The sequence below is a fragment of the Brienomyrus brachyistius genome, chromosome 19 (genome assembly GCF_023856365.1).
Source record: "Brienomyrus brachyistius isolate T26 chromosome 19, BBRACH_0.4, whole genome shotgun sequence".
Lineage (NCBI taxonomy): Eukaryota > Metazoa > Chordata > Actinopteri > Osteoglossiformes > Mormyridae > Brienomyrus > Brienomyrus brachyistius.
In genome coordinates this window covers 204,135-222,289 of record NC_064551.1, presented here as the reverse complement: position 1 = coordinate 222,289, position 18,155 = coordinate 204,135, and the positions used below count along the sequence as shown (strand labels likewise).

The following is an 18,155-nucleotide window of genomic DNA, read 5'->3' as shown; positions in this document are numbered from 1 at the left end:
TCGAACCTCGGCTGAGTCTCAGGTTTTATTTACGTCACCCAGCAGATCATCATAATGAAGCCTTGAGGGCTGGTGGGTCAGAGGATGCAGGGTGGTGTGACACACAGCGTGACCATGTCTGTAATCAGGAGGTCCTGTCTTCGAACCTTGGCCGAGTCTTAGCTTTTATTTGCGTCGCCCAGCAGATCATCATAATGAAGCCTTAAGAGCTGCTGAGCTAGAGAATAGAAGGTGGCGTGACACACAGAGTGACCGTGCCTGCACTCAGAAGGTCCTGTGTTCGAACCTTGGCCGAGTCTTAGCTTTTATTTGCGTCGCCCAGCAGATCATCATAATGAAGCCTTAAGGGCTGTTGAGCTGGAGGATAGAGGGTGGCGTGACGCACAGAGTAACCATTCCTGCAATCAGGAGGTCCCTGGTTCGAGCCTCGGCAGAATGATAACTTTTATTTGCGTCGCCCACCAGATCATCATAATGAAGCCTTAAGGGCTGTTGAGCTGGAGGATAGAGGGTGGCGTGACACACAGAGTGACCATGCCTGCACTCTGGAGGTCCTCTGTTCGAACCTCAGGCGGGTCTTAGCTTTTATTTACATCACCCAGCAGATCATCATAATGAAGCCTTGAGGGCTGGTGGGTCAGAGGATGCAGGGTGGTGTGACACACAGAGTGACCATACCTGCAATCAGTAGGTCCCTGGTTCGAACCTCGGTAGAATTGTAACTTTTATTTGCGTCGCCCAGCAGATCATCATAATGAAGCCTTAAGAGCTGTTGAGCTGGAGAATAGAGGGTGGTGTGACACACAGAGTGACCATGCCTGCAATCAGGAGGTCCCTGATTCGAACCTCGGTAGAATTGTAACTTTTATTTGCGTCGCCCAGCAGATCATCATAATGAAGCCTTAAGGGCTGTTGAGCTGAAGAATAGAGGGTGGTGTGACACACAGAGTGACCCTGCCTGCAATCAGACGGTCCCTGGTTCGAACCTCGGTAGAATGGTAGCTTTTATTTGCGTCGCCCGGCGGTTCATCATAATGATGCCTTAAGGGCTGGTGAGCTGGCAGTTAGAGGGTGGTGTGACACACAGAGTAACCGTGCCTGCGCTCAGGTGGTCCTGGGCTCAAACCTCGGCCGAGTCTTAGCTTTTATTTACGTCACCCAGCAGATCATCATAATGAAGCCTTGAGGGCTGTTGAGCGGGAGAATAGAGGGTGGCGTGACATACAGAGTGACCATGCCTGCACTCAGGTGGTCCTGTGTTCGACCCTCGGCCGGGTCTTAGCTTTTAATTACATCACCCAGCAGATCATCATAATGAAGCCTTAAGGGCTGCTGAGCTGGAGAATCGAAGGTGGTGTGACACACAGAGTGACCATGCCTGCACTCAGGAGGTCCTGTGTTCGAACCTCGGCTGAGTCTCAGGTTTTATTTACGTCACCCAGCAGATCATCATAATGAAGCCTTGAGGGCTGGTGGGTCTGAGGATGCAGGGTGGTGTGACACACAGAGTGACCATGTCTGTAATCAGGAGGTCCTGTCTTCGAACCTGGGCCGGGTCTTAGCTTTTATTTACATCACCCAGCAGATCATCACAATGAAGCCTTAAGGGCTGTTGAGCTGGAGAATAGAGGGTGGCGTGACACACAGAGTGACCATACCTGCAATCAGGAGGTCCTGTCTTTGAACCTCGGCCGGTTCTTAGCTTTTATTTACATCACCCAGCAGATCATCACAATGAAGCCTTAAGGGCTGTTGAGCTGTAGAATAGAGGGTGGCGTGACGCACTGAGTGACCATGTCTGTAATCAGGAGGTACCTGGTTCGAACCTTGGTACAATTGTAGCTTTTATTTGCGTCGCCCAGCAGATCATCATAATGAAGCCTTAAGGGCTGCTGAGCTGGAGAATCGAAGGTGGCGTGACACACAGAGTGACCATGCCTGCACTCAGGAGGTCCTGTGTTCGAACCTCGGCCGACTCTCAGGTTTTATTTACGTCACCCAGCAGATCATCATAATGAAGCCTTGAGGGCTGGTGGGTCACAGGATGCAGGGTGGTGTAACACACAGAGTGACCATACCTGTAATCAGGAGGTCCTGTGTTCGAACCTCGGCTGAGTCTCAGGTTTTATTTACGTCACCCAGCAGATCATCATAATGAAGCCTTGAGGGCTGGTGGGTCAGAGGATGCAGGGTGGTGTGACACACAGCGTGACCATGTCTGTAATCAGGAAGTCCTGTCTTCGAACCTTGGCCGAGTCTTAGCTTTTATTTGCGTCGCCCAGCAGATCATCATAATGAAGCCTTAAGAGCTGCTGAGCTAGAGAATAGAAGGTGGCGTGACACACAGAGTGACCGTGCCTGCACTCAGAAGGTCCTGTGTTCGAACCTCGGCCGAGTCTCAGGTTTTATTTAAGTCACCCAGCAGATCATCATAATGAAGCCTTAAGGGCTGTTGAGCTGGAGGATAGAGGGTGGCGTGACGCACAGAGTAACCATTCCTGCAATCAGGAGGTCCCTGGTTCGAGCCTCGGCAGAATGATAACTTTTATTTGCGTCGCCCAGCAGATCATCATAATGAAGCCTTAAGGGCTGTTGAGCTGGAGGATAGAGGGTGGCGTGACACACAGAGTGACCATTCCTGCACTCAGGAGGTCCTGTGTTTGAACCTCGGCCGAGTCTTAGCTATTATTTACATCACCCAGCAAATCATCATAATGAAGCCTTAAGGGCTGTTGAGCTGGAGAATAGAGGGTGGCGTGACACACAGAGTGACCATGCCTGTACTCAGAAGGTCCTGTGTTCGAACCTCGGGCGGGTCTTAGCTTTTATTTACATCACCCAGCAGATCATCATAATGAAGCCTTAAGGGCTGTTGAGCCTGAGAATAGAGGGTGGCGTGACACACAGAGTGACCATACCTGTACTCAGGAGGTCCTGTGTTCGAACCTCGGGCGGGTCTTAGCTTTTATTTACATCACCCAGCAGATCATCATAATGAAGCCTTAAGGGCTGCTGAGCTGGAGAATCGAAGGTGGCGTGACACACAGAGTGACCATACCTGCAATCAGGAGGTCCTGTCTTTGAAGCTCGGCCGGTTCTTAGCTTTTATTTACATCACCCAGCAGATCATCACAATGAAGCCTTAAGGGCTGTTGAGCTGTAGAATAGAGGGTGGCGTGACGCACTGAGTGACCATGTCTGTAATCAGGAGGTCCCTGGTTCGAACCTTGGTACAATTGTAGCTTTTATTTGCGTCGCCCAGCAGATCATCATAATGAAGCCTTAAGGGCTGCTGAGCTGGAGAATCGAAGGTGGCGTGACACACAGAGTGACCATGCCTGCACTCAGGAGGTCCTGTGTTCGAACCTCGGCCGACTCTCAGGTTTTATTTACGTCACCCAGCAGATCATCATAATGAAGCCTTGAGGGCTGGTGGGTCACAGGATGCAGGGTGGTGTAACACACAGAGTGACCATACCTGTAATCAGGAGGTCCTGTGTTCGAACCTCGGCTGAGTCTCAGGTTTTATTTACGTCACCCAGCAGATCATCATAATGAAGCCTTGAGGGCTGGTGGGTCAGAGGATGCAGGGTGGTGTGACACACAGCGTGACCATGTCTGTAATCAGGAGGTCCTGTCTTCGAACCTTGGCCGAGTCTTAGCTTTTATTTGCGTTGCCCAGCAGATCATCATAATGAAGCCTTAAGAGCTGCTGAGCTAGAGAATAGAAGGTGGCGTGACACACAGAGTGACCGTGCCTGCACTCAAAAGGTCCTGCGTTCGAGCCTAGGCAGAATGATAACTTTTATTTGCGTCGCCCAGCAGATCATCATAATGAAGCCTTAAGGGCTGTTGAGCTGGAGGATAGAGGGTGGCGTGACACACAGAGTGACCATTCCTGCACTCAGGAGGTCCTGTGTTTGAACCTCGGCCGAGTCTTAGCTTTTATTTACATCACCCAGCAAATCATCATAATGAAGCCTTAAGGGCTGTTGAGCTGGAGAATAGAGGGTGGCGTGACACACAGAGTGACCATGCCTGTTCTCAGAAGGTCCTGTGTTCGAACCTCGGGCGGGTCTTAGCTTTTATTTACATCACCCAGCAGATCATCATAATGAAGCCTTAAGGGCTGTTGAGCCTGAGAATAGAGGGTGGCGTGACACACAGAGTGACCATGCCTGTACTCCAGAGGTCCTGTGTTCGAACCTCGGGCGGGTCTTGGCTTTTATTTACATCACCCAGCAGATCATCATAATGAAGCCTTAAGGGCTGTTGAGCTGGAGAATAGAGGGTGGCGTGACACACAGAGTGAGCATGCCTGTACTCAGGAGGTCCTGTGTTCGAACCTCAGGCGGGTCTTAGCTTTTATTTACATCACCCAGCAGATCATCATAATGAAGCCTTAAGGGCTGTTGAGCTGGAGAATAGAGGGTGGTGTGACACACAGAGTGACCATACCTGTACTCAGGAGGTCCTGTGTTCGAACCTCGGACGGGTCTTAACTTTTATTTACGTCACCCAGCAGATCATCATAATGAAGCCTTGAGGGCTGGTGGGTCAGAGGATGCAGGGTGGCGTAACACACAGAGTGACCATACCTGCAATCAGGAGGTCCCTGGTTCGAACCTCGGTATAACTGTATCTTTAATTTACGTCACCCAGCAGATCATCATAATGAAGCCTTAACGGCTGTTGAGCTGGAGAATAGAGGGTGGCGTGACGCACTGAGTGACCATGTCTGCAATCAGGAGGTCCCTGATTCGAACCTCGGTAGATTTGTAACTTTTATTTGCGTCGCCCAGCAGATCATCATAATGAAGCCTTAAGGGCTGTTGAGCTGGAGGATAGAGGGTGGCGTGACACACAGAGTGACCATTCCTGCACTCAGGAGGTCCTGTGTTTGAACCTCGGCCGAGTCTTAGCTTTTATTTACATCACCCAGCAAATCATCATAATGAAGCCTTAAGGGCTGTTGAGCTGGAGAATAGAGGGTGGCGTGACACACAGAGTGACCATGCCTGTTCTCAGAAGGTCCTGTGTTCGAACCTCGGGCGGGTCTTAGCTTTTATTTACATCACCCAGCAGATCATCATAATGAAGCCTTAAGGGCTGTTGAGCCTGAGAATAGAGGGTGGCGTGACACACAGAGTGACCATGCCTGTACTCCAGAGGTCCTGTGTTCGAACCTCGGGCGGGTCTTGGCTTTTATTTACATCACCCAGCAGATCATCATAATGAAGCCTTAAGGGCTGTTGAGCTGGAGAATAGAGGGTGGCGTGACACACAGAGTGAGCATGCCTGTACTCAGGAGGTCCTGTGTTCGAACCTCAGGCGGGTCTTAGCTTTTATTTACATCACCCAGCAGATCATCATAATGAAGCCTTAAGGGCTGTTGAGCTGGAGAATAGAGGGTGGTGTGACACACAGAGTGACCATACCTGTACTCAGGAGGTCCTGTGTTCGAACCTCGGACGGGTCTTAACTTTTATTTACGTCACCCAGCAGATCATCATAATGAAGACTTGAGGGCTGGTGGGTCAGAGGATGCAGGGTGGCGTAACACACAGAGTGACCATACCTGCAATCAGGAGGTCCCTGGTTCGAACCTCGGTATAACTGTATCTTTAATTTACGTCACCCAGCAGATCATCATAATGAAGCCTTAACGGCTGTTGAGCTGGAGAATAGAGGGTGGCGTGACGCACTGAGTGACCATGTCTGCAATCAGGAGGTCCCTGATTCGAACCTCGGTAGATTTGTAACTTTTATTTGCGTCGCCCAGCAGATCATCATAATGAAGCCTTAAGGGCTGTTGAGCTGAAGAATAGAGGGTGGTGTGACACACAGAGTGACCATGCCTGCAATCAGGAGGTCCTGGGTTCGAACCTCGGTAGAATGATAGATTTTATTTGCGTCGCCCCACAGATCATCATAATGAAGCCTTAAGGGCTGTTGAGCTAGAGAATAGAGAGTGGCGTGACACACAGAGTGACCATGCCTGTACTCAGGAGGTCCTGTGTCCGAACCTCGGTAGAATTGTAACTTTTATTTGCGTCGCCCAGCAGATCATCATAATGAAGCCTTAAGGGCTGCTGAGCTGGAGAATCGAAGGTGGCGTGACACACAGAGTGACCATACCTGTAACCAGGAGGTCCTGGTTTCAAACCTTGCACGAGTCTTAGCTTTTATTTGCGTCGCCCAGCAGATCATCATAATGAAGACTTGAGGGCTGGCGGGTCAGAGGATGCAGGTTGGCGTGACACACAGAGTGACCATACCTGTAATCAGGAGGTCCTGGGTTCAAACCTTGGCCGAGTCTTAGCTTTTATTTGCGTCACCCAGCAGATCATCATAATGAAGCCTTAAGGGCTGGTGAGCTAGAGAATAGAAGGTGGCGTGACACACAGAGTGACCATGCCTGCACTCAGAAGGTCCTGTGTTCGAACCTCGGCCGAGTCTCAGGTTTTATTTACGTCACCCAGCAGATCATCATAATGAAGCCTTAAGGGCTGTTGAGCTGCAGGGTAGAGGGTGGCGTGAAGCACAGAGTGACCATACCTGCAATCAGGCGGTCCTGTGTTCGAACCTCGGCATAGTCTTATCTTTTATTTGCGTCGCCCAGCAGATCATCATAATGAAGCCTTAAGGGCTGACGGGTCAGAGAATTGGCGGTGGCGTGCAACACAGAGTGATCATACCTGCAATCAGTAGGTCCCTGGTTTGAACCTTGGCGTCGTCGTGTCTTTTATTTGCGTCGCCCAGCAGATCATCATAATGAAGCCTTGAGGGCTGGTGGGTCAGCGGATGCAGGGTGGCGTGACACACAGAGTGACCATACCTGCAATCAGGGAAAAAAGGGATAGGGAAAAAAAGACATATATACGAAAATGAAAACACATGCTGGGGTGGTGAGTGGCACTACAGGCTAAGCTTCTGTGTCTATGATCAGAAGGTTGCTGGTTCAAGCCCAGCCTTGGATGAAGAAATAGGAGGTGGTACATGTGTGAATTCTTTATTTGGTAAGCAAGGGAAATAAAAAAGACATATACAAAATACAGGCCACACCCCTTGGGGAGGTGAGTGGCGCAGCAGGCTAAGCCTCTGTATCTGCGATCTGATGGTCATTGGTTCAAGCCCAGCCTTGGCAGAAAAATCGCAGAGCAAGGGCTTTAACTCTAACACATAGAGACAGGTGCTACATGGTTGTGAATCCTTTGTTTGGTAAGATAGGGAAAAAAAGACATATATACGAAAAAGAAAACACGTGCTAGGGTGGTGAGTGGCACTACAGGCTAAGCTTCTGTGTCTATGATCAGAAGGTTGCTGGTTCAAGCCCAGCCTTGGCAGAAGAAATAGGAGGTGGTACATGTGTGAATCCTTTATTTGGTAAGCTAGGGAAATAAAAAAGACATATATACGAAATACAGGCCACACCCCCTGGGGAGGTGAGTGGCGCAGCAGGCTAAGCCTCTGTATCTGTGATCTGATGGTCGCTGGTTCAAGCCCAGCCTTGGCAGAAAAATCACAGAGCAAGGGTTTTAACTCTAACACATAGAGATAGGTGCTACATGCGTGTGAGTCCTTTGTTTGGCCAGATTGGGGGGAAAAACACAACATATATATGAAAAAGAGGACACACACACAGGAATGGCGAGTGGCGCTGCAGGCTAAGCCTCTGTATCTGTGATCAGAAGGTTGCTGGTTCAAGCCCAGCCTTGGCAGAAAAAATAGGAGGTGGTACATGTGTGAATCCTTTATTTGGCAAGCTATGGAAATAAAAAAGACATATATACGAAATACAGGCCACACCCCCTGGGGAGGTGAGTGGCGCAGCAGGCTAAGCCTCTGTATCTGTGATCTGATGGTCGCTGGTTCAAGCCCAGCCGTGGCAGAAAAATCACAGAGCAAGGGCTTTAACTCTAACACATAGAGATAGGTGCTACATGCGTGTGAATCCTTCGTTTGGCCAGATTGGGGGGAAAAACACAACATATATACAAAAAAGAGGACACACACAGGGATGGCGAGTGGCGCTGCAGGCTAAGCCTCTGTATCTGTGATCAGAAGGTTGCTGGTTCAAGCCCAGCCTTGGCAGAAAAAATAGGAGGTGGTACATGTGTGAATCCTTTATTTGGCAAGCTATGGAAATAAAAAAGACATATATACGAAATACAGGCCACACCCCCTGGGGAGGTGAGTGGCGCAGCAGGCTAAGCCTCTGTATCTGTGATCTGATGGTCGCTGGTTCAAGCCCAGCCGTGGCAGAAAAATCACAGAGCAAGGGCTTTAACTCTAACACATAGAGATAGGTGCTACATGCGTGTGAATCCTTCGTTTGGCCAAATTGGGGGGGAAAAACACAACATATATACGAAAAAGAGGACACACACAGGGATGGCGAGTGGCGCTGCAGGCTAAGCCTCTGTATCTGTGATCAGAAGGTTGCTGGTTCAAGCCCAGCCTTGGCCAGATAATCACAGGGCATTTTTTTTTTTTGCCAAAATTTTTTTTTGAAAAATGGACTGGTGTGTGGCTAATCCTCTGTGCTTGTGATCAAGTCAGTGTGCTCGAGCCTGCCCTCAGCACAATAGCTACAGGGCAGGCCCTCGAGCACACTGACTGATCCTGCAGTGTGATCTCTCTCTCACTCCACACTCACCACACACACCACACACACTCCACACACTCCACACGCCACACACCACAGGGCCAGTCAGTGCTTTCAAGGGTCTGCCCGGCAACCACCCTGCTGAGGGCGGGCTTGAACCACCAACCTCAACTTTCCGATCACAAGCACAGCGACTTAGCCCAGTGAGCCACGCACCAGTCCCATTCAGCCCTGCTCTGAATTTAACTTTTGACTCTCAAATACGTACGGGTCAGAGCAGATCCAGTTTGTAACACAGTGTCACCCATAAGCTACTAATCAAAGCACACTTCACTACATGTGCCGGTCATTTTTAGTTTTAAAGTTATTAAACGATTACTATATGGATAAACACGAACATTCAATACTTAATCAAAATTCGCCCCTAAAGAAATCTGGAAAACTAAGGGATGTGAAATAGCTAGTTGCCATGAACCCAAAATGTTAAACCAGCATCTAATTAGAGCAGAAATTACCAATTTTCTTAGCTAATACCAAGATTTTCCACAAACTGTGAGATGGCTCGTACCGCAAAAATAATCGGTGTACATCGTTATCTGTGTATTGGACATGAAAAATCTGTCACTAATAATTGCATACCTTGCTTTTATTAAAAGATATTAAAGTCGGAAACCTGAATATGGAACATAATGGTAACTACCGCGACCTGCCGCTGTCGATTCACCGGCTAACGATGCGCCGACCGAATTTAGCGGACCAGCTCCGCGGGGGGGGATTCGTCCGCTTTAAAATCACACTTTAATCACCTCATAATAGCCTTATATCAGAGACTGTCTTTCATAAATTAATATCTAGCTAAACAAGTAAAAGCCTAGTCATGACAGACCATAATTACGCTCTAGACAGTCCGAGGTATTTATTTTATGAGCTAAATCACGCCCCGGATAGAGTGAATTATTTGACTAAATCGTTTGCTGTTTTAGTGAGTTTTCATGTTTCTCTCCCAGGTGTTGGGATTGCACTACATCTCCCATGAGGCTATGCGCAGAGGGAGCGCGCGCACTAGGAATACAAAGAAAGCTGGAGGTGATTCTATAGGAGTCTTTCAGTAAAAGTCATTAAATATAATAAGTAATAAGTTTATTTCATATCAGACAATAAAGGTCCACATCAAAAACCATACAAAACAAAAATAAGAAAAGAATCCTTATCGAATTTGTCTGTTCTTTAAGAGACAAGCATAGCAGGAGTGCGCTCACTGCCAGCGAACCGGCACGAAATAACCAAACAGAAGAAGGAAACGGCGCAAAGACTAACGTTACTTATTAAATCGGGTCAATCGATCCGCCTGTTTAACGCTGGAGCGGCTGATTTTCCCAGCAGCCGATGGCTGAGCTTCACCGCAGGGCTGCCAGCTCTGTTATTCCATTATAAACTTAAGACTAACTGCATTAAAAGCGACGGGAAGTTTGCAAACCCTACCGACTATTTACAAGGTAATACAACTGTAACATACATGTAAATGCATGTGTGCAGATTTATCCTGCGTGGAAAATCTCACCCCATCCAGCGGAGTAAAGCTGGCAGCCCTGTTACCACCTGCACCTACGCGCTGAGTAGAGGGTTATTGAGGCTTTGTAGTTTTTATGTGGCCAAATCGTTTACTGTTTCCGTGAGTTTTCATGTTTCTCTTCCAGGTGCCGGTGGGGAATCCCCAGCTTTATACGTCACATAGGTAGATGACGTCACTCTACAGTGTAAAAATGTACTTTATCCTAACTGCCCCTCAACTACGTGGGTCTATAATAACAGGTCAAACAGAGCTACTGATGAACTGGTCGCTCATGGGAAGATCAGAGACCCACAGAAACACAGGAGACTAGGTTTGCTGACTGACTGCTCTCTACACATTAATAATGTCAGCGCTGAAGACGCTGGATCGTATACATGTCGGCAGTATATCAATGCATCACGTTACGGAAATGATGCTGCTGCTTCCCTGTCTGTTCTTACCAGTGAGTGTTTCCCTCGTGGAATATTATTGCTCTTGAAATTTTTCATAAACATGACCAGCTGTTTTACATTTTTATATATTTATACATGAAGCTTTCCATGCAGTAATTAAAGCTTTTATGTCTGCATGTCTTTCTTTGGTTATATTGGTTTCCTGCGCAGAAACTCTAGTTTCCTTCGACGAGACAAACGACAGGACTTCGTTAGATCCGCAGTTATGGATAATGGCCGGATGAATGTTTAGTCCGTCAGCATCACGGCCGTAATCTCGGGTTAAACAGTGATGCTTACGGCTGTAGCGCGTCTGTGCATTTTATCCACTGTCATTTTAAGACCTAGCACTAGATTTACCGAGTTTTTATTTTCTGGTGAGAGTCCCAAGGTGTTTGTCACCCCTGCTGAGATTTTCGCACGTCTTCAGCTCCGTTCTCCTCCTGCTTTTGTTGTGCAAACACACCCATTACCTGTGAGGCCTGGCACATTTGCATTTTTTACTCAGAGTAGCTCAAATCCAAGACAGGCCAAACCTCTGTGTGTGACATGGAAACCTTCACAAAAGTCTGCCATATCTATACAAAATATCCCACACACTGACTGACCTGCAAATATGAAAGACACACATTCACAAAATATATGGAAACACAAGTCTGTTTTATTTATAAAAAAATGTGAAAATAGAATGAAAAGTTGCTAATAGAATGAAATGAAAACATGCTAACACTTCAGTCTCCAATGCATGTTTGTATATAAATGTCATAAGCTGAGTGAAGTCATGGTCCATGGTTTTTGAGATGCTCGTACACATACAGAATAAAACGTCATTTCATTTTCATTGGCCATCACTGAATTATAACACCAAAAGTGAATTTTGTTTTTATGTGATCTTTCCAGCTTTGCATGTTTGGCTGTTCATGTAAAAATAGCAGTAATTGTAAAAATAAAATTTTTTTTAAAAATGTATCCGTCCCTCAGTTCCAGGTTCATCTCTTCTTCATCTTTCTGCTTTTTGTCTCAGTGGTTACTCTTCCACACAGTCTATCTATCTGTTTCAAAGTCTGTGTTTGCAGCGTTTGCAAACCCAGTAACCATCGTCCCTGCATTTGGAAATGGAGTTCCTTGGCTAGAAGAATCAGAAACAATCTTCTTTTTCCTTTCCACCCTGTACACGCTTTGTACAGAACGTAGGCATTCACCGCCACCAAGTCCAGCATTTTGTAAAACACAGCTACTGGCCACCTGTGTGTTGCTGCTCGTACTGAATACATGCGTGTGTGTTGGACCAAATGGCACGCATGTATTCCGTAAGAGCATCAACACGCAGGTGGCCAGTGGCTGTATTTTACAACATGCTGGACCTGGTGGTGGCAAATTCCTACGTTCTGTACAAGGCATGTACAGGGTGGGAAGGCCAAAGAAGATTCTTTCTGAGTCTTCTAGCCAAGGAACTCCATTGCCGATTTATGCAACAAAAGGCAATGGAGACAGAGAGGAAGGCTGCTGCTGTGCCAGGACTTGTATGGACAACTCAGTGCCAGGTACAAGAGAACTGCAACAGAAATCGCAGCAGGTTTACCAGTGCAAAGTGTTACAAACTCACTTGCGCCAAATGCAGGGACGATGGTCACTGGGTCTGCAAACGCTGCAAAGTTTGAAACACTCAATTTTTTAATAAATAAAACAGACTTGTGATTCCATATATTTTGTGAATGTGTGTCTTTTATATTTGCAGGTCAGTCAGTGTGTGGGATATTTTGTATAGATATGGCAGACTTTTGTGAAGGTTTCCATGTTAGTCTTCATGGGCGTATTCCAGGCTGAGAAGACCAAGGTTCATGGGGCTCGAACTGTGCAAGAGCATGTAGGCAGTTCCTGGAGGATGAAGGAATTGATACCACTGACTGCCCCCCACGCTCCCTGACCTAAATCCATTAGAACACATCTGGGACATTATGTTTCGGTCTATCCAACACCGCCAGGTTGCACCTCAGACTGTTCAAGAGCTCAATGAAGCCCTGGTCCAGATCTGAGAGGAGATCCCCCAGGAGACCATCCGTGGTCTCATTAGGACCATGACCCGACATTGTCAGGCATGCATACAACCACGTGGAAGCCATACAAACTACTGAGTTGCTGCAATGAAATTTTGGCAAAATAGACTAACCTGCCACATCGTTTTCCATTTTGATTTTTGGGGTCTTTGAATTAGGTTGATAATTTCACTCCCATCAAACGATGTGGCATCCTTTCCTTCCTAACACATTACCCAGTTTACATCAGTATAGATATCCAGCATGATTTTTTTCCCATTGATATCTGATGTGTTTTCAAAGTGTTCCTTTAATTTTTTTGAGCAGCGTAGTTAGAGCAAACCTATTGTGGATTACATTGCCTTCTGGAGTATTCATCTTGGTAGTGAGGGCAGCAAAACAAAGTGATGTTTCTTTGGTCCCTAAACATAAAAGTGATGTTTCAATCACAGCGAGTTTCATAGTTTTCAAACAGCCTGACAGACACGGATCTACAGGCTTGACCCATCTTGTATGCTGCTGTGAGACAGGCAAGGCCACCCTCACCTCCAGCTCATCTTAAAGATTCACATCAAGCTTCTGCACTCGGTCCAGGTCAACGTTTCCGGATGCCTAATCAGTCCTTTATGATGGGCAAAGGAATCCACTAAATGACAATCAACCTTTTTTAGGTCAGTATGCCTAAAATCCATATGAAGAGTACAGTTGCACAGAAGCATGAGCTCATGAGGGTGCGTGTTAGCTCCGCCCCTCCTCTCATTGGCCAGTGGGTCTTTAAATATTCATTCACAGGCTGCACAGCAAGGTTTCCAATGTTGTGGTGAAGCCGGTAGAAACTGTCCAGAAAAAGAATTACATTTCATAACAGTAGCATTGGGAATAACCCCCCCCCCCCCCCCCCCCAGATCATTACCCTGCAGCCGTTCTTCCAAACCCCAAACCACATGCCCACCCCATACACTGCCCACCCCCCCCCCCCCCCCAGCTTGGCCCTTGTCCAACCTGTAGGTGGCCCCTAGGCCTGCTTGCCAGCTCGCCTGCTGCAGCTTGGACGTTGCACTAGGGCCTGGCAGGATGGGCATGACCAGAACGTGCCAGTGCAGTGTTCAACGTGGCAGTGGAACGCAGGCAGCTGCCTAACTGGAAGGGAGGCGTGGGTCAACTTCCAGTGACATCGCAGCTGCATTTCAGAACAAAGGCGGAAAAGGACAACACAGAGCAGCTAATCCAAAATAAAAGCCAAATGACACTGTGTATGGATGCCTGACTGTGGATTGTTATTGAGGTGATGACACCGATGAGTTATAATAAGCGAGAGGAGGGGTCAGTGGGATGACCACGGCTTGTGTTATGCATCTCCAGGGTGTAAGGTTCAACTTCCTGGTTTGGCTTCGGCCCACTTCCTGTCTAGACTATGAATAAGACAGTGGGCTGTGGGCCTCACTGCAACCCCAGATACTGAGCTGGGCTAGGGGAAGGAGCTTTGGCAGCTGATCGAACTTCCAGCTGACGCCGTAGCCGAGCAGTTCGAAGCAGCCTCTCTCCCCACTTTTATCTCGCCGGCTCCCATCCTGAAGTGCTGTCTGCCATAACGCCTCGCCATGCAAAGGCACTCGCCCCGGCTCCCACCGCGCCTCTCGGAAACCCTGACTCTCCCATGGACTCTTGGATAAACAAAAGGAAAAGGTATCAGGAGGCTGTAACTCAAGCCCAGCACTTACTGCCGTGCCAGTAAGGATTCCAAGAGGGGTGAGACACGAGTCACTGTGCGATGGGAAGGTCAGCGGAACAACGCACAATACGCAGCATGTGTCACGGTGTGTGAACGGGAATTACTAGGATTATGTGCACAACGATAGACCTTGTTGGAGTTTAGTAAGATAATTATTTTGTTTTTCATGAGGCTGAGAAGTTTTCTTCAGCTTGATTTGTGTTCAGAATCTTGTTTGAAATGTTTCAGGTGCAGCACTCTTTCTAAGCAGAGAGGGCGTTAGTTAATATCTAGTTAAAACTCAGAAAAAAAGGAACACTGATTTGATTCATTATTCCCAGATTCCATGTATTTCAATGTATTGCGTTATACATTACTGAGGTCCATTACTGAAAGCAGGCAAAACCAAGCAGCACTGTGACAATCTTCTCAAGTGCCCCCCCCCCCCCAGCAGATACCAGGGGATAGATGCCAGCAAGGTTTGGAGGAGGGGTGTGGGAACCAGACTGGGGGATGCCAGAAGGCAGAAATAGCTCAGCTTAGCTGAGATCATGCTTCTGCAGGTGGAGCTCCAGATATGGAGCATCTGCATTCCAGTGGCGCTTGAGGGAATCAGAAAGGGAACACATGAAGGGCACAGTGGCGCCTCTTTCCAAACTGGCACCAAAGGAAGCACTTGCAATGCCACCTGCCCTAAACGGCATATGACATTTGCAGTGGGTGGGAGATCAGCCTGTCAGCCAACCAATCAGGTGATAATGTGCTACATCTCCACATGGGTCAAACACAGAAAAAATAAATAACTTTGTTTCATATTTCCGATGTCACACTTATGAGCAATGAAAATTATACTAAAGTAAAAATGAATGAGGAGATTTTAATGTAGTTTTACTTTGGGTCTCATACTTTCATGGGATCTGTTATCGGATTATGTTTTTTAGGGCAAATAATATTAAAATTTTAGGTTGATAAACATAAGTATTTGTATGATTGAAAGAAAGAAAAGAAAAAATTATCAATGCTTAAACACATATTAGGAAACATGCACATGATGGTAGTTAATTGTATTATGGCTCATCGCATAAAGCCCTGTACCGCATTTTAGCTTCTCTTTGTAATAATCTTACTTTACAAATGATGGAAAATATGCCCATAAATGCCCACACATTGCAGAAGAGCTATTGGCATTTTACAGCCCTTTGCAAACATCAGGAAGAAAGCAGGTTACTGGGGGCAGTGAGGGAAGTTCGCCAAATTTGGGAAGATTATTTCGGTAACATTGCTGAAATTCCTCTTTGGGAAATCTGACTTTCACACAACTCTTAGAGACCAAATAAGACCTTCAACTTTGCCCGAATTTAAAGGAAATTAAATAACTGTCATGTTTTATTCCGGTTTGACATGATAAGTAATTATGCACATATAATTATGAACATTTTCTCAGAGTTGGCTGAATGGAAAAGAACATGAGCTGAATGATTTTTTTTTCTCAGCATAGAAACCTTTTTCAGCTCTGACTTTCACCATAAATGGACCTCACACATTTATAATAAAAAATCTTGCTTATGCTTCTAAAAATGCATCCACATTAGCCACACTTAATTCCAGAATTGATCCATGAATGTCTTAGTAATGCTCTCAAAATTAATTGAGTTTGCTCTGGAAAGCATACTGAGTAAGCCTATCCACACCGAATTTAGGGGGGTGCAGGCCTTTGGGTTAAAGTTATTGTTGTGGCCCTACCTACAGCCTAAAATGTTGCTATAGCAACCAAAAGCAAAATTTGTGGGACTCTACAGATTGGCACCTGGGACAACAGGCCAAGCCAGCCAAGTTAACTGTACATAAGTCCAGCCATGCTTACAATACTGACAGGCAGTACTCACACACAGAAACATTAACAATTGGACTCAAACCCACAACCCACTTCCTTAAGATCACTGTGCATAAGTCCAGCCATGCTTACAATACTGACAGGCAGTACTCACACGCAGAAACATTAACAATTGGACTCAAACCCACAACCCACTTCCTTAAGATCACTGTGTATTTGAGCTGTCGTCTATGTAGTGTCTGTGTTCCTGGGAATATAAAACTCAAATGGAACAATGCAATATGTACCTTATCAATGCTTTTCTGGAAAATAAAAGGAAAGGTTTAATTGGCCACCTGATTCTTATGATTTCAGGTGCGACTAGTAAGCCTAAAGATTCTAAAACATATATTTACATCACATTACTGGCTATTGATAAGCTGTGATCCTGTCTAACCAATGCCTATGTGTAGCCAACTATTCCCCTTATTTATGCCCCTACTTGATGCATTCTCTCTAAACTGATGCAGTAAGAAATGGTTTCTTAAGTTCGGCTCACAAACAGCTGCAATCATCAGGTGATCTTTATCATAAAAATGTTTAGAAAAAAGTAACTGCACAAACTGAGTACTCAAGAGAAGAAATGCGAAAAGACGACATTATAATCGCCCCTTGGGAACTGGAGACGCCGGCGCAATTTTCCTGACATTTATCCATATTTACCACGGTTACCTTTCTGTTATTATGGTAAACCTAACTTCACCCTTATTTCCAAACATCAAGTTTCCAAACAGTACATTTCAACAGGCTATATGAAAACTGTTTAAATATAGCATATGACTCGTGTTTAATCCTGCTTTGACTAAAATATTATTGTTTGTTTGTTTGCTTGTTTATTTGTGTCTGTCTGGTTAGGTTTTGCAATAGAGAAAGGATACATCCTGTTTCAAAAAACCCATGACAACACAGGGTGTATTTTTGGAATGAGAATGGAAAATGGTGCGTCTGTGCAAAAAAGTTAGTGAACTGCTCTCCTGCCACAGAGAAGATGAAGAAGAGAAAGAAAATGAGGATGAGGAGAAGACAAAGGAGTAGGATCTAATAATGTTCATGATGTCTTTTTAACTTTGTTGGGTTAGCCAGAAATGTGTCTTACTTTATTGAGAAGCTCATTTCCTTTGGATCTGAATGGACACTATTTTATATAAAATGGTCATAAATTAAGGTAATGGAATGGTAACAGAATGCAGGAACTAACTTATCAAATGGAGGCAGTTATATAGTGTTCGCTCACATACTAATACTGAAACACATGTCAGTGTAGATTGAGTAGCGCGTGACAGCCTTTGCCTGTATACCAACCCATCACATGCCTGCACCAGATCACATTAATAGCATAGGCCTATAAGGAGGACAATAAACTATGAAGCAGGTGCACCCATAATCCTCTGCTTCCAAGGACGTACGGTCAGCACTTCCTCTGTAGTGAATGCTGTGTGCTAGCATACTAGTGCAGAATAGTGTATCGTTTAAAGTAAAATCTACCAGTTATTTGCTATGCCATCATTCTCATAAAGATTGAGCACAAAGGCTGGTCACTGTGCAAAAAGAGGGAATCAAACCACATGGGTGGCATTTAGCAGCTATTGTAGCTTTGTTGCCTCACTTCTGGGACCTGGGTTCAAATCTCTAAGCAAAATCAAACAAAACAAGGATGGTTCTCCCTGTGTCATCATGGGATTTCCTCTGGGTTCTCCAATCCTGCCCCCCTAGGCCCCCATGCTCAGTTATTCCCCCACAGCCTTACATCAGAGAAGCAAGTACAGGAAATAGATGGATAGAACTGTTCGTTCCATTACAAACTGCAGTGTTTTAAGTTTAGCTAAAAGGCGAAACATAAAATAATTCAGTCAAAAATCACAGGAAGACAAATGCCATTTATCATTTTCATAAAAATGAACGGGAAATTTATTAAGTCGAAAC

The 18,155-nt window shown here is 46.1% G+C and overlaps 1 protein-coding gene across 3 annotated transcripts in view; it reads right to left on the bottom strand.

The window, feature by feature from the left end:
- Positions 1 to 10,622, bottom strand: part of LOC125714661 (zinc finger BED domain-containing protein 4-like) — a 59,782-nt gene extending 49,160 nt beyond the window's left edge. For all 3 annotated transcript variants that reach the window (XM_048985459.1, XM_048985453.1, XM_048985458.1), the window contains exons 1-2: positions 10,170 to 10,622; positions 6,699 to 6,838 (exon numbers count right to left, since the gene is read on the bottom strand). The gene's annotated coding sequence lies outside the window, so the exon portion shown is untranslated. The remainder of the gene's footprint in view (positions 1 to 6,698; positions 6,839 to 10,169) is intronic.
- Between the last annotated feature and the right edge of the window lie 7,533 nt (positions 10,623 to 18,155).